Source organism: Mauremys reevesii, linkage group 2 (assembly GCF_016161935.1).
Source record: "Mauremys reevesii isolate NIE-2019 linkage group 2, ASM1616193v1, whole genome shotgun sequence".
NCBI lineage: Eukaryota > Metazoa > Chordata > Testudines > Geoemydidae > Mauremys > Mauremys reevesii.
The window spans coordinates 272,310,291-272,332,727 of NC_052624.1; positions in this window are offsets into that span (position 1 = coordinate 272,310,291).

Here is a 22,437-nt window from a genome sequence, read left to right on the forward strand (position 1 = left end):
GAAGCTAGAATTCTGAGCAAATGTCCCTTCTGGGAAAATATTTCTATGAATACGAGGTGAGAGCAAAGCAGCTTCTTAATGATTTTTTTTTACCTCTTGAATTCTTGTTTGCTGGTTTGTTCGAGGTTTCCCTTCAGAAGTGCAGTGCCAGTCTTCACGCTGGCTCTTGGCCTTTGATGGCATTGTCAGGGGATGAAGCAGGCTCTTCTATAGTGCTGAAGACACAGGCTTAATGCTTTGACCCAGGCCACCTACATGCAGAATTAATTGTTACTGAGAAAGAACATACGTTTATCCAAATATAGAAAAACACTTTCCAGGGATGGTCTAGAGCAGTGTTTCTCAAACTTGGGACATCGCTTGTGTAGGGAAAGCCCCTGGTGGGCTGGGCCGGTTTGTTTACCTGCCGTGTCCACGGGTCCAGCTGATCGCGACTCCCACTGGCCGCGGTTTGCTGCTCCAGGCCAATGGGAGCTGCTGCAAATATTATATTTATATTACAAATTTTTTTTTTTTTCTTTGGGGGATTTGTTTGGACAGTTCCTCTCCTCTCTCCTCTTTGGAACATGGATAATGGATGATGATGGTTTAGTGTCTAGGGGTGTAGGTGGGGATTAGACATCAAGACTTCTTCTTCTTTCTTCCTCTGCTCTGATTTGATGGGTGACCTTGACCTTGGATACATTTTCTAAATTCTGTGCCTCCACTGAGGTGATGAAAAGATTGATGTTATGCTCTGAGATGCCAAGAGGAAAAGTGAAACAGAGTGTGTTTATATAATTTAATTAAAGAAAAGGTGCAATTTTGGGGGGGCCAGTTTGTTGTAATTTAACCATGGAATAATTTTTTTTTTGTTGTTTTTTTTTCCGGGACCTCCACAGCTATATATCTATGCCCTGAAGCATAACATGTGTTCACCCTTTTTATATTAGCTTTCAGAACTATTAATGTTATTAGCAGTTATAAAATCAGGTTTTATCTGACGTACAGAACCCTTGGTTCTAGGAACTCAGGTGGAATATTATTACTATTTAGCAGAAGATTATTTTAGGGAGGTTGCGGTATTGAGACTCTTACATCTGCGCTGCCTTTGGAGCTGGGCGGCCAGAGAGTGGCAGCTGTTGGCTGGGTGCCCAGCTCTGAAGGCTGCGCCCCTCCAGCACCAGTGCAGAAGTAAGGGTGACAATGCCATACCATGCTTTGACTGTGAAATTGACCAAAATGGACAGTGAATTTGGTAGGGTCCTATGCATAACATGTAAGGCTCTTGCTTAGCCCCCTAGTGGGTCTGGGTTTGAGGATCCTCTCCCCCGACGCTCTCAACAAGTAGGAGATTACACTGTCTCCTATTCACCCACTTAAGGCCAGACATCAACTTGTACCATATTATCATACAAACATAAGCTTCAGACAGCCGTATCCCCTCCAATACCATGTCCACATGGAGTGTGTGCTGGACTGACACTTGATATAGACTGGAAAGGTGGTTGTCGGTCATATCACTATACAATGAAAGACAATGCTGCTGTCATTCATGTACACAGGAAAGACTTATTTGTACCACGACTGACCCCCTAGAGGCTCCAACCAGGTGAGGGCCACATTGTGCTTGGCACTGTACAGACATATAGTAAAAGTCCCTTCCTTAAAGAACTAACTCTGACTCTTCAAGGGAGGGGTGAAGGTAGCAGCCCCCTTGCCAGGGTCTGGTACCCTGACAATAGGAGGGGATGAGAGGTGCAGCTGGTTGCTCCTCAGAGACAACTTTTCCAAATTTTTGGAGTATTTGAAAGCCAGATTTTGATTGGGCTGGAAAATGGAAAATCTGTTCCAATGTTTAGATTTGCTGTTGTTGTTCCAAACTGGAATGAAAAGCCAAAATTTTGAAATTTCCCACAAAAGGAAAATGCCAAACTTTTTTTGATTTGGGACCATCAAAATATTTCATTTCAATAAGGTCAAAAGGTTTCATTTGCATGAGGTCATTATAATATAACAGGATATATGTTACTTACATCATTAAATGTAATGTGCAAATATAATATAAACATTTTAATATAAAAATGGAAAGGAAATGAATTGAAATGAGGAAGGTGAAACAAAATGCCATGGCATTATTGAAATGAAATGAGAAAGATGGGAAAATTCATTTTGATCTTGGTTGAGATGATTTAGTTGGTGTTGGTCCTACTTTGAGCAGGGGGTTGGACTAGATGACCTCCTGAGGTCTCTTCCAACCCTAATAATCTGTGATTCTATTGCATGATTCTATGACCTTTTTCCATGAAAAAAAATTGCCAACATCGACTATGAAACTATTTGATTTTAGCAAATCTGCAATTTCTGCGAGGAGACTGTGCCATCAAACAATATACGACCAGCCGCAGTTGGGATCCCCTCAAGTAGAAACATCCACAGCAATGGATGTAAGACAACATTCCTCTGTTATATACACATGTCCAGTCCCACATACACACACATTACGTACTGCACTCCCCCTACATTTGGATAATGAAGGCATTTTCATTGAACGTATGTACAGAAGTAGCACCCCTCCACCCCCGACCCCTGGGTTACACACTCTGCAGGGTCTGTGTGCTAGCAGGCATGGTGGGGTAACTGACAGCTTGAATTATGACTGGTGTATAGGCACAAATGATGTAATTTACTATGGCATGCAGGCTGGCAACAGACACAGTAAAAACCCTAAACCGACGGCAAAGTAATCCAGATAAGAAGGGAGCAGGGAGACATTTTCCCTCCTCTTTTCTCTCCAGTGTTCTAACAAACAATTGCTCTCCCTTAAAGAAATGTCTGTCCAGCTTTCCTTTTAATTTACAATTTAAAAATATAGTCTGCCCTTTTGTGGCATTTCTTGCCTGTTTGAGACATGATTTAATATGCTCATTGTTAACAGCTGGAAACAGACTCTGGCAATTTGAGTGCAACTGGCTCCATAGTAATTTCTTTTTCTTTTTTTCTTTAAAAAGAAAGAAAGAAAGAAAGTCTGACTTTAGTATTTAAAAAAGGGGCAAGCATGACAGCCCTGCAGATTGAAATCCTCTTTCTCTTCACAGAAAGAGCACAGCGCAGACAGCAGCAATACAAGCAACCCTGGCCTGGAGGAATCCTCTCCCCCAAAAGGAAGAAGTAACTCAGTCATCTAGGCCTCTCTGTGAGACTCCCACGGTTTCTTTGATGAGGTCAGCTGTGTCTGCTAAGCACTGGACTGAACAAGCGCTCCATATGCTAGACATTCAAATACATATTGATTAAATACAGGGAGGGGGAAACAGTAACAGATTTTGTTTATTGATGGAACAAATGAACATGACACAAAGGGCCCAGTAGAGAACCATTGTGGCCAAGCCACTCCTCAGCCCTGGTCTACACTATGAGTTAAGGTTGAATTTAGCAGCATTAGATCGATTTAACCCTGCACCCGTCCACACGACGAAGCCATTTTTGTCGACTTAAAGAGCTCTTAAAACTGATTTCTGTACTCCTCCGCGATGAGAGGATTAGCGCTGAAATCGACCTTGTTGGATTGAATTTGGGGTAGTGTGGATGCAATTTGACGGTATTGGCCTCCAGGAGCTATGCTAGAGTGCTCCATTGTGACTGCTCTGGACAGCACTCTCAACTCAGATGCACTGGCCAGGTAGACAGGAAAAGCCCCGCAAACTTTTGAATTTCATTTCCTGTTTGGCCAGCGTGGTGAGCTCAGAGGAGATCTCATCAGCAGAGGTGACCATGGAGTCTCAGAATTGGAAAAGAGCTCCAGCATGGACCGAACGGGAGGTACTGGATCTGATTGCTGTATGGGGAGAGGAGTCCATGCTATCAGAACTCGACTCCACCCCAGAGGACTGTCCAAGCAACAGAAAGCTGGCATTCAATAAGTTTTGAAGTGCAGTGTGGCCTTGTCCTTCCCTCCTCCCTTCCTCCACCACCCCACCCAATGCTTCCCTCCTCCTCCACACCTCCCGGGCTACTTTGGCAGTTATCCTCCCATATGTGTGGCAAATTAATAAAGAATGCATGAATTTGAAACAACAATGAATTTATTGCCTCTGCAAGCGGTGATCAAAGGGGGGAAAGGGGAGGGCGGTTGACTTACAGGGAAGTAGAGTGAACCAAGGGGGCAGGTTTTCATCAAGGAGAAACAAATGGAACTTTCACACCATAGCCTGGCTAGTCATGAAACTGGTTTTCAAAGCTGGTTTTCAAAGCGCCCTGCTGTGCTCTTCTAACCGCCCTGGTGTCTGGCTGCACGTAACCAGCGGCCAGGCGATTTGCCTCAACCTCCCACCCCACCATAAACCTCTCCCCCTTACTCTCACAGATATTGTGGAGCACACAACAAGCAGTAATAACGATGGGAATATTGGTTTTGCTGAGGTCTAACCGAGTCAGTAAACAGCACCAGCGAGCTTTTAAACGACCAAATACACATGCTACCACCATTCTGCACTTGCTCAGCCTATAGTTGAACTGTTCCTTACTACTGTCCAGGCTTCATGAGCCATGGGAGCAAGGGGTAGGCTGGGGTAGGCGCGACCAGGTGGTGCTGCCGGCTGTGAGAGCGGCCTGAGGCAGAAGCTTCCAGCTCACATGATATTCCAGGCAGGACTGAATCTCCATGAGATTAAACTTAAAGAAGAGAATGGCCTAGAGTCACTCCCATTTATGTCCAGGTGCCCCTGACTGACCTCAGCGAGGTTTGCCAGGAGCACCCATGTCTGCCCAGGCTCCCTGACTGACCTCACCGAGGTTGGCCAGGAACACCCAGGAGACGACGATGACGGCTAGCAGTCATACTGTACCATCTGCTTCCACAAAGGCAAGGAGCTGCTGCTGTGTAGTACCGCATCTGCCAGCAGCCCCCAGGAGACGTACGGTGACAGTGAGCTGAGTGGGCTCCATGCTTGCCGTGGTATGTTGTCTGCACGGGTAACTGAGGAATGATTGTTTGCAGTTGCTTTCATGGAGGGAGGAAGGGAAGGAGGGAGGGGGCCCTGACGACATGTACCCCAAACCACCTGCGACAATGTTTTTGCCCCATCAGGCATTGGGAGCTCAACCCAGAATTCCAATGGATGGCGGAGACTGAGGGAACTGTGGGATAGCTACCCACAGTGCAATGCTTCAAAAGTCTATGCTAGCCTCAGTACTGTGGATGCACTCCAGCGACTGAATGCACTTAGTGGGGACAGACACAATCGACTGTATAAAATCAATTTCTAAAAAATTGACTTATATAAAATCGACCTAATTTTGTAGTGTAAACATACTCTCGGATATATTTGGAGAGTGAGTGTCCCCCTGTCCCTATCCAACTGACTGCTGCTGGAGGGGAAAACCAGGCAGTCCTCACTGGTATAAAGCCATGTCTACACTGCGGCGGCTATAGCGGCATAGCTACACCACCATAGCTATATTGGCATAATCCTGGAATGTAGACACAGCCTGCAGTGACAGAAGGGGTTTTTCCATTGCTATAGGAACACCACCTTCCCTAGTGATAGTAGCTAGGTTGACAGAAGCATTTGTCCATTGACCTGGCTGTGTTTCCACTGTGGGTTAGGTTGGCATAGCTACAACACTGCAGTGTGTGGTTTTTCACACCTCTCATCTGTGTAGCTATGTCAAACTAACTTTTAACTGGTGACCAGGCCTAAATCATGCCACCTTCATTGGAGGATGAGTGTGGCCAGTCTCAGCTGATATGGCTCAGCTACGAAGGAAATAGGCGCTAATGTAAAAACCCAGATTGATACAGAGAAGGAAGCGCATTCATCAAATTACCACAAGAGAAGTACTCCCAACAAAAAGTTGAAGGCCAATGATTTCAGAGAAATAAGTTCTTATTGCCATTTTTTTTTACAGAAAGAAAACACAAAGTAAAAGCTAGTTAAACACACATGTGTTTAAGACAAAAATGCATAGCTGATTAAGATCAGAAGTGACTATTATGAAGATTTGCGTTGACCTTCTGAGTAGCACAGGCCACAGAATTTCCTGGGGGCCTAGAGAACTTATTTTTATTTTGTGGGGGTTGGTAGCTAGAGTTAAAAAGCAATACCTGTCAAATCTCACTTCAGTGAGTAGTTCTGTACCATAATTAAATTTGTCCACATTTAATAAAATGAGATTCTGTTCCAAATTCAGTATTTCCTTCATTTATTAATGGAAGCTGTCTCTATTTTTTGGGGAGGGCACTAAATTCCCCCCGAAGTCCCTAGCTGTTTATACCCATGATTTAATCCAGTGGCTCCTGTATATAGCCTAATAACTTACAAAGAAGCGAGTCTAGAACGCACAACTAATAGCTCATAAGCCTCTGTACCTTCCTATAGGCCAAAGGCTATTTTGACAATTTAAAGTAAGAATGATCATAGAATCATAGAAATGTAGGGCTGAAAGGGACATCAGTAGGTCATCTAGTCCAGTCCCTTGCACTGAGGCAGGACTAAGTATCATCTAGACCATCCCCGACAGGTGTTTGTCTAGCTTGTTCTTAAAAAATGATGGAGATCCCACAACCACCCTAGGTAATTTGTTCCAGAGCTTAACTACCCTAACCATTAGGAAGTTATTCCTAATATCTAACCTAAATCTCCTTTGCTACAATTTAAGCCCATTTCTTCTTGTCCTGTCATCAGTTGATAAGGAGAACAATTTATCACTCTTCTCTTTATAAGGACCTTTTACATACCTGTAGAATGTTATCACATCCCCCCCTCCATCTTCTCTTCTCCAGACTAAACAAAGCTATTTTTTTCAACATTTCCTCTTAGGTCATGTTTTCTAGACCTTTAATAATTTTTTTGCTCTCCTCTGGATTCTCTCCAATTTGTCCACATCTTTCCCAAAGTGTGATGGTCAGAACTGGACACAGTTCTCCAGTTGAGGCCTTATCAGTGCTGAGCAGAGAGAAAGGATCAGTTCTTGTGTCTTGTTTATAACACTCCTGCTAATATAGCCCAGAATGATGTTCGCTTTTTTTTTGCAACAGTATTATATTGTTGGCTCATATTTAGTTTGTGATCCACTATAACCCCTAGATCCTTTTCTGCAGTACTCCTTCCTAGGCAGTTATTTCCCATTTTGTATTAGTGCAACTAATTATTCCTTCCTAAGTGGAGTACTTTGCATTTGTCCTTATTGAATTTCAATCCTTATTTCAGACCATTTCTCCAGTTTGTCAAGATCATTTTGATTTCTTATCCTCCAAAGTGCTTGCAACCCCACCCAGCTTGGCATCGTCCACAAACTTTATAAGTGTACTCTCTATGCCATTGTCCAAATTATTTATGAAAATATTGAATAGAACTGGACCCAGGAAATATTCCTGTGGGACCACACTCAATATATTCTTCCAGCTTGCCTGAACCACTGATAAATACTCTTGTTTTTCAACCAGTTGGGCACACACCTTGTAGTAGGTTCATCTAGGTCATATTTCCCTCATTTACTTATGGGAAGGTCATGTGAGACAGTATCAAAAGCCTTACTAAAGTTGAGATATATCACATCTACTCCTTCCCTCAACCCACAAGTCTTGTTACCTTGTCAAAGAGTGATATTAGGTTGCTTTGACACGATTTGTTTTTAACAAGTCCATGTTGAATGTGACTTATTACCTTCTAAGTGCTTACAAATTGGTTGTTTAATTATTTGCTCTATTAAGGAGGAGCTCAGAGCAACACTGACCTTTCTGAACCATGCTGATTTTATTCTTTCTCCCTCCTACAAACGCCCCTGTTTGCTGCCCCCTGTTCGCTAGCTCCCCTTGCATGCTTAGAATCTGGCTTTTAAGCCCTTCTTTCCTAGGTAAGCCCTGCCCCCTCATTAACAAATGGGAAGCGTGATTGAGGATGATCAAGGGTGATGAAGGATCAAAGGACAGGAGGTTAGAGGTTGCTAATGCACACGGAGCTAGCAGGCTTCTAGCCCTCACTCCCACACAGTCCCCAGGCACACAATCCGCAACAGACTACATTGTAAACTTTAATCAAGCAAAAATAAATTGCTAGTTTAACACTGAATTGAAAGTGACAAATATTGCAAGATCATCAGGATTTACAATACAGTGAGCTATGCCTAATCTATCATCCATCTCACACCTTCCCATCTGTTGGGCATGGTGAGGTCATGTCCTTCTCACAAAAAGAGACCAATCATTTGAATAACCCCATTATAACCTATCCCCTTCTTATGTAGAGATGTTCACTGTTGCAGAATATGGTTTCTGCCTACATGAGACATTTGCTTACGAGTGAATCAGAGAGCATTCATTTGCCTTCTAATGTCAGTTTGTGCTAAACAATATATGTGCCTGCTATCAGCAACCAGTATGACCTTTTGAGTGCATTAAATTGTCTGTAAATATCGCTTTCTCCCAGATCTTTCACAAATCTTAATCAGTCACTGTTTTGTGGTAGTAGAGCTTCTATGAAAAACACATTAAAGAGACCCAGACAAAAAATGTAAAACTAGTTTAATAAAAATGTTCAAAGTTTTGAGATCGTTTTCATTGACCAAGGATTCAAAGCGGATTCATTTAATTCACTAATTCTTTTTCATTCCCCTCCTGCCAATTGCTATAGAAAATGTTATCAGAATTAGGTAGTTATAGAAATTTTTAAATTTACGGAGAACTGGGTTTTCTGTCAATGACAAATATTGACAAACTTGGAAAAAAATATTGTAAAAAAATGAAATTTTTGCAAAAACATCTTGATACCTTTTTACGAAAAGCCATGTTTTTTGAAAATGAAAATGTTTTATTTGAAAATATTTGACCAGCTCTAACACTGAATACTTCCTGATCATTCTAATGGTGATAAACGTTTTACAGTGAAACCCCGCTATAACACGATGATTGAGGTCCAAAAAATTCGATTGCGATAAATGCGGGGTCGCGGTATAGCGAGGTTTACCATTTCAAGCTGGTCAGTTTCAAGCTGGTCAATTTCTCTTGGGCAGAGAAGGACTTGTGTTTGTGAACTGCCCATAACAGTAACGGAAAGGGTGCAGCTCCAGCAGCGGGGACTCTCAGCCATGCAGCGAGATACGGAAACACTTGGGGAGAGCAGGGGAGACGTGCAAGGGGCAGAGAAAGAGCAAGGAGGAGCTTGGGAGGAGAATGGCTCTTCTCGCCAAAAGAAGAAGCAGGGGTTGGGGGGAAGAGGCAGTGGGGAAGGCACATTCCATTTTTTTTCCTTTGGCGGCACTCCAGCCTCTTTTTTTCTTTTTTTTGTTTCCGCGGCCCTCCAGCTGCTTTTTAAATTTTTTTGCTTGGAGTGGCCAGAGCCCCCTTATGATCGCCTTATATCCGAATTCGCATTATTGCGGGGCGCGTTATAGCAGGGTTTCCCTGTACATGCACCATACTTCAAGACAGGGAAGTGATATCTAACAGGCATATATACATGACACACCCAACTAGGATCTCTAACATTTATACAGCTGCCAAACTTTATGGTAGGAAAGACTGGTCATCTCCCATCCACAAGTAGGGTGAATTGAGCAGGAAACAGGTAGCGGGCTGGGTACTCTTCCACGCTCTGCTGGCTTGAGATACCACAGGAAACACCATGCACAATGGATTGTGCAGTTGTTCAAACTGTGATCATGTGTGCTCTGCAAAGCCCCTTGGGCAAGGCTCCTTGATTTGTGGGAGAACAATAAGAGGTGTATTCTCCCAAGAACCACCCTCTCATGGAACCAAAAGGAGATGTCACTCAGGCTAGCTCCTCTTCTACTCGTTTCCTATGCTTTGATCAGTGTGGAGATCATCTAAAAGTCAGTACTTTGAACTAGCATCACTGGGCTTCTGAGCTTGCACCCCCAGACAGATAAGCAGCTACAGTTCACACTTCTTTGAGCCATTGTTACAGAGTCTCTGCAGACATCACTGCATCTCTTCGATTCGGTTCACATTTTGAAGGTTCTCTTCAAACCTGTGTGTTAGAGATTGAATTTTTTTAAAATGAGAGGTTGGATGCTGGAACACAAGGCTGCAGCTGGAAAGAGGTAGTGGTGTTACATAGTGCCAGGTATCCCCTTTCCTGCACTTCCAGTTTGAGTCCTGTTTTACACTATGGAAATATAGACACATTCTGACCTTGATTTACAATCTGTACAATCTCCTTGACTTTAATGAGATTGTGCCTGCTGTAAATTAGGGTAGAATTTGATCCATTTGCTTTTTAAAAACCAAGTATGATCCTGCAGGTCTGTAACAGGACTGATCACTCAGGGTATGTCTACACTGCAATAAAAAACATGTGCAACCAAGTCTCAGAACCTGGATCAGGCTGGAATCTGGGCTCTGAGACACTTTGAGGGGGGAGGTTCTCAGAGCCTGGGCTCCAGCCTGAGCCCGAATATCTACACTGCAACTTTTAGCCCTGCAGATAAAGCTCCACAAGCCCAAGTCAACTGATCCAGGCTCTTGGTTCCACATGTTTTTTATTGCAGTGCAGACATATCCTGAGTGATTAGTCTGGTTACAGACCTGCAGGATCATATTTGGTTTTAAAAAAGCAAATGGTAAAAAAAAACAAAAAACCCAAAACTAATATTCCTTGGGCTGAAGCCGCATATGGCAAATTCCAAGCCAAAGACTTTTAGCATTAGCATATACTCTTATAGCCAAGACTTTTTCAATTTCACTTGGCTACTGATTTGAGAAATCTTAAAAGGGACCTGATTTTTAGAAAGTGCTGAGTACCCACCCTCTGAAATCAGAACTCTTGAAAGTGCGTCAAGAGGCACCTGCCATCCTAAATTAACCCTGTGATGAGATATATCAGATGTTTGCCACCCACTACTGGAGGCCCTGCTGCCATGGCATACCCCACTCTATGAAGCTGGATTTTTGGATGAGAAGAACATTGAGCTCAGACCTCTGGGGGTTGCTTAGAGAGGCTTTCAGGATCCGCAGCTGGCAGAAGCAGAGAGCTTTGGTCCTCCAGTGGCTAGAAGGAATGTAAGCAGGCAGAAGACAATCAGGGTCCAGCAGGCAAGATAAAAAAGTCTGGCTGCTTCTTTCAAAGGACAGTTCTGGGTGAGGCTGTGCCAAGGAAGGATGGCTCTACCTGTCTTAACTGAAGAAACCTGGCTTGATCAGAAACCTACCAGACAATATTTTGGGTTGCATCAGCAAAAGACAGTTTTACGGTATGGACTTTAATGCCCAAGTGGCCATTTTGAGTTGTGTCAATTTATTTTCTGTAAAATGAAGGAAAGCCCATTTCATGGGATGCTGGGGCTAAAAGGAACCTGTGACAAACCCAAAGTGATTTTCAAACTGTATACTGTACATACACAAACTCCCCACTGAAATACAGCCACTTCTGGCATGGAATTTGGCAGCTGTTTAACAGCAAGCAAAATCAGAAACCTTGGAAAATATGTAAAGATTAATAATGGAAACACTGAATTATTCATGAAGTGTCATTTCTGATTTGCTTTCATTCCTCCTAATTACCAATACTTCTTTGTGAAATGGAATATCTGGGTGTATTTACTGTATGTCTAATGACATATTTATGTCATTCCACATAATTATCAATTTGTGCGAATAGATTACTACCCCTGGAGATGTTGCTTTGAATTATTTGGAAATTATAAGGCTGTAAAATGCAATGAATTTCATGAGTACTATTTTAATTAAACAATGTACCACATTGAATCCAGTGGGTGATTTTTAGAGTTGTACCAGACATTTTGAAATTATTTTTTTCAAGGCAGGCAAGTGATTATTTTACAGTATGAATCAGCCTGACAAACAGAGTCTAGGTTTATGCTTTTGTTTGTCTGATAAGGCCTCAAGTCTGTGATTTGAGTCAGAAAAATTAAGAGGGACAGTTGAAGCCATTTTCCTGTGAAGCCCCATTCCACAGCCACTACGTCTGCTGAATAATATCTTACTTTGCAAATAGTCCAGTTGCAGTACTGATCACCTCAAGTTTTCAAAAATCATGAGTCAGGCCTCAACTAATTTATGAAATTGGTTTAACAACTATGAGATTTTCAAAAACAGAACCCAACATTTACTATTTATTTGCCTTCTGGTTTTGAGCCTTTCAGGTTCACATTTTTAAGCTTCTCTTTGCGAACCCGTAAGATTAGAAACTCATTTTTTAAAAAAATGAAAGCTGAGATTTTCACATAATCACATGACTTCAGGAGAAGGGGCTGTACGTGACATACCAAATATCACAAGATACCCAAAATCATGAATTGACAACATTGCCATTGAAATCACTGGCTCTGACATCATGTTTGTTACCACACAAAGCACAAATAAAACCCCATCGCTACATCCTAGGTGCAGCAGGCTGCTGAGCAAGTGTCACAAAAGAGTGGTTTGTGGTTCCTTGGTCTTAGATCTGTTTTTGGTAGAGCTGGATGGGAATTTGATGCTTTGAGATTTTGAAAACTTTTCCCATCCTGATTTAGGGGGAAAAAAGTCAAAATCTCAAAAGTTTTTGTGAATTGATAACCTCCCACTGCCAAAAAAAACAAAAACACAGATTAGGTCAATCAAAATCTTTAGCTTCAATAAAAAGTTCAAAACATTTTGTCTCAATTTCACCTTTAAAAATTGTTTTGAGCCTTCTTTTAGTATAAATTAACTAGAATTTCAAAACGAAAAGTCGTTTCAAACCAAACCCAAAACTTTTCATTTAAAAAAATGTCAACATGGGACATTTCAATTATTTCAAAGCCTTTTCTTTTCCCAAAAATGTTTCAAATCAAAAGATTCATCCAAACCACCCCCTTCCTGCAAACAGTTTCAGCTACAACAAATCATTTCATTGGAAAATTCCCAACCAGCTTTAGTTATTTGACACCCCCAGCATAGTCTACGATGTCTATTGTTAGCTCATAATAGCCCCCGAAAAGCTGTCATGCTGGCGGGCATCACATTCGGCCATGTCAGCGCACACCCTGATACAACCCCTATGCCACGGGGCGGCTGAGACGGGAGCTGTGTAGAGTCAGTCATGGCAGTGTTCCCCCATGATGGAATTTCCACCAGTCAGAGAGCTGCCCTCAGCACAAGAATGAGGACCCAGCCCCCCAGTCCCTATACAAGCTAACAAGCATTTATATGGATAAATAAACAGCTCGCCTGATTTTAATCTTGTACAGTTAAAAAAAAAAAAGCAATTCTTCTTGTATAACTGTTTGCAGCCTGCAGCAGATTTTTAATGTTAAAGAGTTTATAATGGAAATCCCGACACAGACCCTAACTGCAATATAATGGATGACTCAGTGCTGCTCTAATTAATGCACGGAAAGACCTTTTCTAAAAACACTTGATACATTGCCCTTTGGAGATACCTGAAGTATGCACAGAGTCCTAGGCTTCTCTTGGATTCTAGCTTTTTTTTCAAAGCAAATCTCCTACTGTTGCTCTACTACCAGTGCATCTCCCTCAGTGGCAGCTGTGGTGGGAAGACGAGGGCTCAGGCGTTCTACTACTGCATCATTCAGCACTTCCCAAAGCAGGTCCAGAGGTCACAGCGATAGAGGTGTTAGCCCTCTCTACACTGTCGCTACCAGTGGTGGTGCTGCACTGGTGCTAAACATGCTGGAAATGCTAATGCACACAAAGTCCTGGGGAAGAGGAACTTCTCAAACCATTCAGTCCATATTTTCTCTTTGCCTCCACTCTCTCGATCCCAGGCTTCATCCCTGAGGCTGACTTTGCTCCCATTCAGTCCCCCTGCTTGGAAATGTGTCCAGGACCAGCTCCACAGCATGTCACCCCTATCATGACACCACCTTTGCTGGAACCCTTATCCATACTGTCAGCTCCTGCAGCCTCCTTCACTATGGCCTCCCCATGTCTCAGCTCCCTGGAGCCCAGCATGTAGACTCTTGCCAAGCTTCTAACGTGTACAAAGAAAGATGACTACATCAGTCTCATTCAGAAACAACTTTCCTGACTCCCCACTCACTTCAGTATCATTTAAGAATTGCCCTCCTTACCACTGCTCCAGCTTCCTCCTAACAGACCCTGGCGGAAATCCTGGCCCCAGGGATGTCAATGGCAAAACACCATTTCTGCTGGTCACCTTGTTCCCTCTGCTGCTCTGGCATCTACATTCCTCCAGTCTCTTCATCAAGGCCGCCCGGGGAGGGATGGGGGGCAAGTGGGGCAATTTGCCCCAGGCCCCACAGGGGCCCCCACGAGAGTTTTTTGGGGCCCCTGGAGCAGGGTCCTTCACTCGTTCCGGGGGCCCTGGAAAACTCTCACGGGGCCCAAGCCCTCGGAGCTTCTTCCGCTCCGGGTCTTCAGTGGCAATTTGGCAGCGGGGGGTCCTTCCACCCCGGGACCCACCACTGAAGTGCCCCGAAGACCCATGGCAGGGGGGTCTTTCTGCCCTGGGACCTGCCGCTGAAGTGCCCGGTCTTCGGCGGAAATTCAGTGGTGGGGGCACCCCGCCGCCGAAGACCCCAGGTCCCCAGAATCCTCTGGGCGGCCCTGCTTTTCATACTCTCTACCTCAGTGGTCCCCAACCTTTTTGTCTGGCGGGCGCCAGACGAAGGACCGTGGCAGTGGTGGAGCATCCGCCAAAATGCCGCCAAATTTCTCTGGTGTTTCGGTGGCGACGCCTCTCGATGATGTCACTTGTCGGCGGCAAGTGGCGTCATCAAGAGGCGTCGCCGCCGAATATCTGTGGCATTTCAGCGGCGAAGCCTCTCGATGACATCACTTGTCGGCAAGTGGCGTCATCGAGAGGTGTCGCTGCCGAAATGCCGCAGAAATTTGGCGGCATTTCAGCGGATGCTCCACCGCCGGCCAGGATGTGGCCAATCACTTCAAAAGTTTTTTCTGTTACTTAATTGGCCTCTCAGAGTTGGTAAGACAACTCCCACCTTTTCATGCTCTCTGTATGTGTATATATATCTCCTCACTATATGTTCCATTCTATGCATCCGATGAAGTGGGCTGTTGCCCACCAAAGCTTATGCTCAAATAAATGTGTTAGTTTCTAAGGTGCCACGAGTACTCCTGTTTTTTTTTCCAAATGGGAGAGTTGCATGCACACATACTCTTGTGTAAATTAGGGGCATGCAGAAGCGTGTATGTGCTCACTTCTGAAAGTGGGGCCTCACTGACTTGCCCAAGGTCACACAGTTTAAATAATCTTCCTATTATTGGCAGTATGCAAAAGGCCAACATGCTAAAGAGTGCCCCTTACGTGTTCCTCAGCCTCAGGAATTAATTGATGGTTCTTTGTTGACTGTACTATTTTCTCTGCATTAGTGGAAGTTAGTAGCATTGTCTCAGTAGTGAAAGTCCATTGTGTACTGGTTGTGGTGTCTGTCTCTTCTGGAATCTGACCCATCTGTGACCTTCCTGTTTGCGTCTTCTGGTCCTATGAGTGCACAAGCAGTCCCTTCCGGACAGCCCTGAGCCAAGGAGGGAGTCTCTCCTCCTACGACAGCACACTTAAATAGGCTATATTCCAGTCAATAGCCAGCAGATCCAGGTTTCCTTGCTGACAGAGCATTATCTCATGCTGAGTCCATGCTGAGCACCCTGATCCAGATCCTTAGCTGGAGTCTCTCAGGCCAATTTACTCCAGCTGAATTCCTGGCCCCACGTGTCTCCAGAATCACAGACTTTTCGGATACAGTTCCTTTCTTTTCCAGGAGCAAGAAGCACTTTAAATAGAGGTGAGCACAGGCCATTCAGAATGAGCCTATGAAAAGGAAACAGTCTCCTTCAGCAGAAAGCTGAAATTATTCAGCGTAAGAACGCTGTAGCCTATGACACTGTCATGTAGCTACACTTTTATAATGGGCTCTGTGTAATGAATGCTATTCAGGAGAGCTGGTTATTATAGCCGAGCTAGAGGTCGGACACCGGCATACACAGAGCCAGTAATTTGTGCACTATGAAAGCTCCACTACACTTTGCTGTTTTCCTAAGGGATTCAGAAAAGGAGTACGTTAAAACTGGGGTGCATCATGACCCAGGGTTACTGGTAAAGTGCTGCTGGGGGTAATCTCATCCCCTTTTTTTACCCTCAGCAGGGACTGAGGGCCTGATGCTGCAAGATGTTGGCTGCTCAGCTCCTCTCAAAAGGCAATTTGTTGGAGCAGAGGGCTCAATCCTCCTCTCATTAAAATCAGTGAGCATTTTGCCATTGACATCTACGGGAGAAGGATCAGGGCAGTAATGAGGCACAGTACAATGGCTTTAACACAAGCAAGGTCCTAGACCATGTCTGGCTGAAGACTCAATATTCCTCAGTTCCTGTGCTTGGCGTGGGGATGGGGCAAAGGTAGCTTGAAGCCACAGCTGAACCCAGAATTCGCAGCTCTGCCTTAAGGCTGCTCTAAGTTACTCTCTCGCAGCAATGGCCCTCTAAGAGTCATGGGCCAGCTGAAGATAGTTGGAACCCAGAACATTCTGGACTCACTCCTCTCATTCTGGCCCATGGATATGGAGGGCAGCATAGGCTGGGTCAGCTCCTTATGCTGGGGGTAGCTTCTGGGAGTTGTTCCTGCTCCCTGGATGCTGCCAGAGTGGTATAGAGGGGCCTGGTTAGAAAAGGGAGTCACGCCCAATTAATACAGCTTTGGAAACAGTGAATCCCACATTAATAAGGATGCATCTGAGGGGCCAATGACTGCAGTGGGCAAAAGAAATGAGATTCCAGATTGTTTTCCCCAAGAAGGCAGCTAATTAGTGATTGTTTGTGGTCCAATAAAAGATATTATTTCATCTCACCCACCTTGTCTAATATCCTGGGACTGACAAGTCTACAACTACTCTACATCCTCCACCTTGTGTCTTAAATAACCAGACTATGCATGAAATGAAGGCAGTTACCATGGAAAATACTGTGCTGCCCCTTCCAAACAAAAACCACATCCTGGTTCTCGGCAGAGCCATGCATGCTGACAGATTAAACACAAAAGACTTTGTCTCCCTGTGTGGCATGGGGTGCCCTCCTAGAGAATAGGGTCATTGGATCTGACATTTCCAAAGGGAGATAAATCCAAGAAATGCTAGACCATGCCTGCAATGGCTGGCTGGCTCATCCCGTGTGGAGGTTAGCAGCAGCAGCAGCCAGGTCCCCTCACTATGCTGGATGTGCCATGCCCTGTGATTTAGGGGTGGAGAAAGAAACCTTGTTGTCAACCCATTTCTTTGCGGAGCAGCAGCGTGGTTTGGAGAGTATTGGAGCAGGATGCTCTGCAGGCTTCCTGGAAAGACAGTGGCAAGGATGAGAACAAGGTCATGTTTGTTGTTAAAACTGGAAGGGGAAGCGAAAAGGGACTGCGGAGGGGGGAAAGGAGTTTGGAATGGAAAACCTCCTCAGGTGGAAAACACAGACACTGTATTAAGAAGGATTCGGAGATGAAAGGATGTGAACGTGAATCTGGGAGGAGGTAACTCACCGACCCTCTAGGGGTATCATATAGTGGAGAGTGGTGACCATCATTTACACTAGGGCTTCTCTAGACTGGTCTAAACACACCAGTTTAGTTACACAGTGCCAGCTCCTAATGGCCACACAGTGCACGAGTGCAAAATGGGGCTTGCACTAGTACAACTGACCCAGCCACATATTGTTACACACCCGTGCAGCACATCTGCACTGAGGGGTTGCATCATTCCTATGTTAGTGTAGCTACACTGGGGATTTGCACCCCATGAATGTAGGAGCCAGGTCTAGTGGATGGAGCAGGCATCCAGGTTCAGGAACAAAGCCAAGGGTCAGTACCAGAGTCAACTGCCAGTGAGCAGAGCCAGGGGAAAAGCTGGAGTCAGAGCCAGGACTAGTAACTGATGGCTGGAGATGAGGTGTAAGGGCAGGAACTGGAGAAGAGACAAGGATAGGGTGACCAGACAGCAAGTGTGAAAAATCAGGACAGGTGGTGGGGGGTAATAGAAGCCTATATAAAAAAAAGACCCCAAAATCGGGACTGTCCCTCTAAAATCAGGACATCTGGTCACCCTAGACAAGGACCAAGCACAGAGGAAAGCAGGGATGAGGCAGGAGCTGAGCAGGAGTGAGGAACAGAGTTGAGTCCAGGAGGCAGGCACATGCAGGGACAATACAGCCACAACAGGGAATCACCGTGTTGCTCAGACAAACTTCCTGTGCTGCCTCCTGGTTTAATGCCATGGTTGGACCAATCAGTGGAACGGGGCGAGCCTCCAGTCAGGGCTCCTGAGAGTGGTGCCTTGGCCAACGCTATAGTTGTACTAGCTTCTTGGTCCACCAGGTTTCAGCAGCTATTGGGTGGAGGCCAGGATGCAGCAGTTGCCTGGGGACTTATAGAGTTAGCAGCATTAAGAGAACCTAGATAAAGTCTTTATCTGTGTCCCTGTACTCTTTGTTAAAAAGAAAGACGGCTCTCTGAGACTTTAGATGGACTACAAGGCACTTAACCAAATAACCTTCTGTTATCAGGGCTGATTGCTATTACTTCCAGAGCCTTTGGATCGAGTATGGTCAGTCTGGCTGTCCACCAAATGGGATCTTAGTTCACATCAGGGCAGGGAATGAGTGGAAGACAGCCTTTAGAAGTAGGGATGGGATTCTGAATATTTAGTAATGCCCATCAGCCTTTCAGCACCTAATTGATGACATTCTTTGAGACAAAATAAATTATTTTTTTCATAGCAGAACATTTTGATTAACATCAAATTAATTTTTTCAATTTTTTATTATTTTGTTCCAGTTTGGAATGAAAACAATCTCAAAATATTGGAATTTCCTGTGGAAAAGGAATTCCAAGTTTTGACCAATGCTAGCTGTGAGGCTTAAACAGTCTGTAAAATGCTTTGAGATTCTCAGATGAAAAGTGTTAGTCATGTTCGAAGTATGTAGGCTATTTTGGCAGCCTCCAGGTGCTCCCTTAGGTTAGCCTGGGTCTTATGAATAGTCTGTACCAGTTTGGAGGCACCACTGCCATGAATGAGGAGACAGAGAGATGGAATCATAGATGAAAACTATAACTGGAGTATGTGATGGGGCGTCTGCCCTGCACTGGCCCTGATAGGGTTAAAACCCAGCCTGGAGGGCTGCATGGAAACAGCCAATTAGGGCAGTGGCTGCAGCCAATTAGGGCGGGAGCTGGACCAGCCAATCAGGGCCCAGTCAGCCCATATAAAAAGAAGTGGCAGGCCAGAACAATGGGGTCTGCTTCAGGAAGCCCGGAGGCGACCAGCTTCCTAGAGGGCTGCAGAGACTAGCACCTGAACAGGGGTGCCAGGACTTGCAGGCCTGAGGCCCTGGGAAGAGAGTGAAGGAGCCAAAAGCAGAAGCCAACGGTGCTGGGGCTGTGAGGAAGTGGCCCAGGGAATTGAGACAGATTGGTGGAGAAAGAAAGAAGGGGCAGCGGGAAGCTGTTGTTTACAGAGTCCATTGTTTTGTTCTGATTTTGACTGATACCATATACAATTTTAAATATCATAAATTTCAAAACATATTGAAATGAAAAATGGATAAGAAAATGCCGACCTTATCAAACCTCCTCCCCCACCCCCAACATGAAACATCATCAAAATCAACGTGTTTCGGTGGAAAGTTTTGATACAGCATTGTCCAAAGGAAAAATGTTTTATCAGAAAATTTTTGACCAGCTCTACTCAGAATCCAGCTCCAAGGTAGCTATTATAATCACCCCTTTACATACAGGGAAAATGAGTTACAAGGAGAGTAAATAGAGGGGGGTCTAACACAGTGGGTTAGTGGTAGAGACAAGAACATAATTCAGGAGTTATTCTAGCCATTAAAAACACACTCCCTCACAATAGCCCCAGATGAGCAATAAGGCAGAGGGGAAATGACACCAGCCATGATTAATAACCATCCTTGACATTTAGAAAATACGTCACATTTCTAAAGTTCTGTTCAAACATTAGGCCCAATAGTGTGTTTCTGTTGGGCCCACAGATATCTTTAAGTGGAGCTGGAGTGATTCAGAAGTCAGCTGTAAATCTTGTTGGCAGACGCAGGCCAAACTTTGTCATCTCTCGTACAATTTACTAAATTGGTTGATCAGCACTTTCCGATAAGCGAGGCTGTAAGTGACACACTGATCCACCGCTGCATTTTTTGACATCAGGGAAGTTGCTCCATGTCTTCCTAGTTGTTCCTATATCACACTTACCTTGCCATCTTGGTCACTAAGTGAGAAACCGAGGGCGCTCTTTTTATCACTGGTGAAAACAAATCCCAGAGAAAGGAGATTTTAATATTTTTACCAGTGTGATTACCGTAATCAAACATAAGAACAGCCATACCAAGGCAGATGAATGGTCCATCTAGTCCAGTATTGTGTCTTCCCACAGTGGCCAATGCCCGATACTTCATAGGGAATGAACAGAACAGGGCAATTATCAAGTGATCCATCATCCCCTGTCATCCTCACCTAGTATCTAGCAGACAGAGAATAGGGACACCCAGAACATGGGGTTGGATCCTGGACCATCTTGGCTAATAGCCATTGATGGACATATCCTCCATAAATTATCTAATTCTTTTTTTGAATCCTGTTATAGTTTTGGCCTTCACAACATCCCCTGGCAAGGAGTTCCACAGGTTGACTGTGAGTTATGTGAAGAAGTACTTCCTTTTGTTTGTTTTAAACCTGCTACCTATTAATTTCTTTGGGTGACCTCTGGTTCTTGTGTTATGTGAAGGAGTAAATAACACTTCCTTATTCACTTTCTTCATACTATTCATGATTTTATAAATCTCTATCATATCACTCCTTAATTGTCTCATTTCCAAGCTGAAAAGTCTCAGTCTCTTTAATCTCTCCTCAAATTGAAGCTGTTCCATAACCTTAATAATGTTTGTTGACCTTCTCTGTACCTTTTCCAATTCTAGCATATCTTTTTTGAGATGGGGCAACCAGAACTGCACATAGTATTCAAGGTGTGGACGTAACATGGATTTATATAGTAGCATTTTGATATTTTCTATTTTATTATCTCTCTCTTTCCTAATGGTTCCTAACATTCTGTTTGCTTTTTTGCAGGGCTGTCAATTAATCACAGTTAATGCATGTGATTAATGCAAAACAAAGATTTAAAAAAGTCACTATTAATTGCAGTTTTAATTGCACTGTTAAACAATATTAGAATACAAATTTAAATGTATTATAAATATTTTTGGATGTCCACTTCTTGTTCAGACAATTGCTAAGACAAACAAGTTTGTTTACATTTATGGGAGATAGTGCTGCCTGCTTCTTTTTTCAGTGTCACCTGAAAGTGATAACAGGTGTTTGCATGGCACTGTTGTAGCCAGCGTTGCAAGGTATTTACTTGCCAGATATGCGAAACATTCATATGCCCTTCATGCTTCGACCTCTAGGCTCCAAAGCTTCACATTGTTTTGTTTTTGAGTAGTAATGTAAAAAAAAAGTCTACATTTGTAAATTGCACTTTCATGATAAAGAGATTGCACTACAGTACTTATGAGGTGAATTGAAAATACTATTTCTTTTGTTTATCTTTTTAAAAGTATTTGTAATAAAAATAATATAAAGTGAGCACTGTACACTTTTGAATTACAGCACAGAATACAATCAATATATTTAAAAATGTAGAAAAACATCCAAAATATTTATAATAAATTTAAATTGGTATTCTGTTATTGACTGTGATTAAAACTATGATTAATCATGAGTGTTTAATAATTAGACAGCCCTAATTTTTTGACTGCTGCTGTACCATGAGCAGATGTTTTCAAAGAATTATCCACAATGACTCCAAGATCTTTCTTGAGTGGAACAGCTATCTTAGACCCCATCATTTTATATGTACAGTTGAGAATGGGATTATCATAGAATCATGGAAGAGTAGGGTTGGAAGTGACCTCAGGAGGTCATCTAGTCCAACCCCCTGTTTTCCAATGTGCATTACTTTGCATTTATCAACATTTAATTTTATCTGCCATTTTGTTGCCCAGTCACGTGAGATCCCTTTGCAGCTCTTCACAGTCTGCTTCAGACTTATCTTAGCTAATTTTGTATTGTCTGCAAATGTTTCCATCTCACTGTTTACTCCATTTTCCAGATCATTTATCATTTATAGTCTTATTCAGTGTGTGTACATTTACATTTTGGTGTGTGTACATTTAATTGCTAGCTTGCATTAATACAAAAGTTGTTAAAACCTCCTCTTCTCTCTCACCTAATGGAAGATTTATAAAAACATGTTTCTGTCTGAATATTTTCCTCGCCTTTTTTCATAAAAATGACAGTAAGACAAATCTAGATCTACTTTCCCATGGCATTAGATTTCTCCAGTATGATTGTTATGTGGAGGTCATAAGAAGAAAGGGAAGAGACTTGAAATGTCTTCTTAAACCGAATAGATGAGTGTCATTAGTGGGCAACTGTTCCCATATTATTCAGCATCTTTATGGGTAT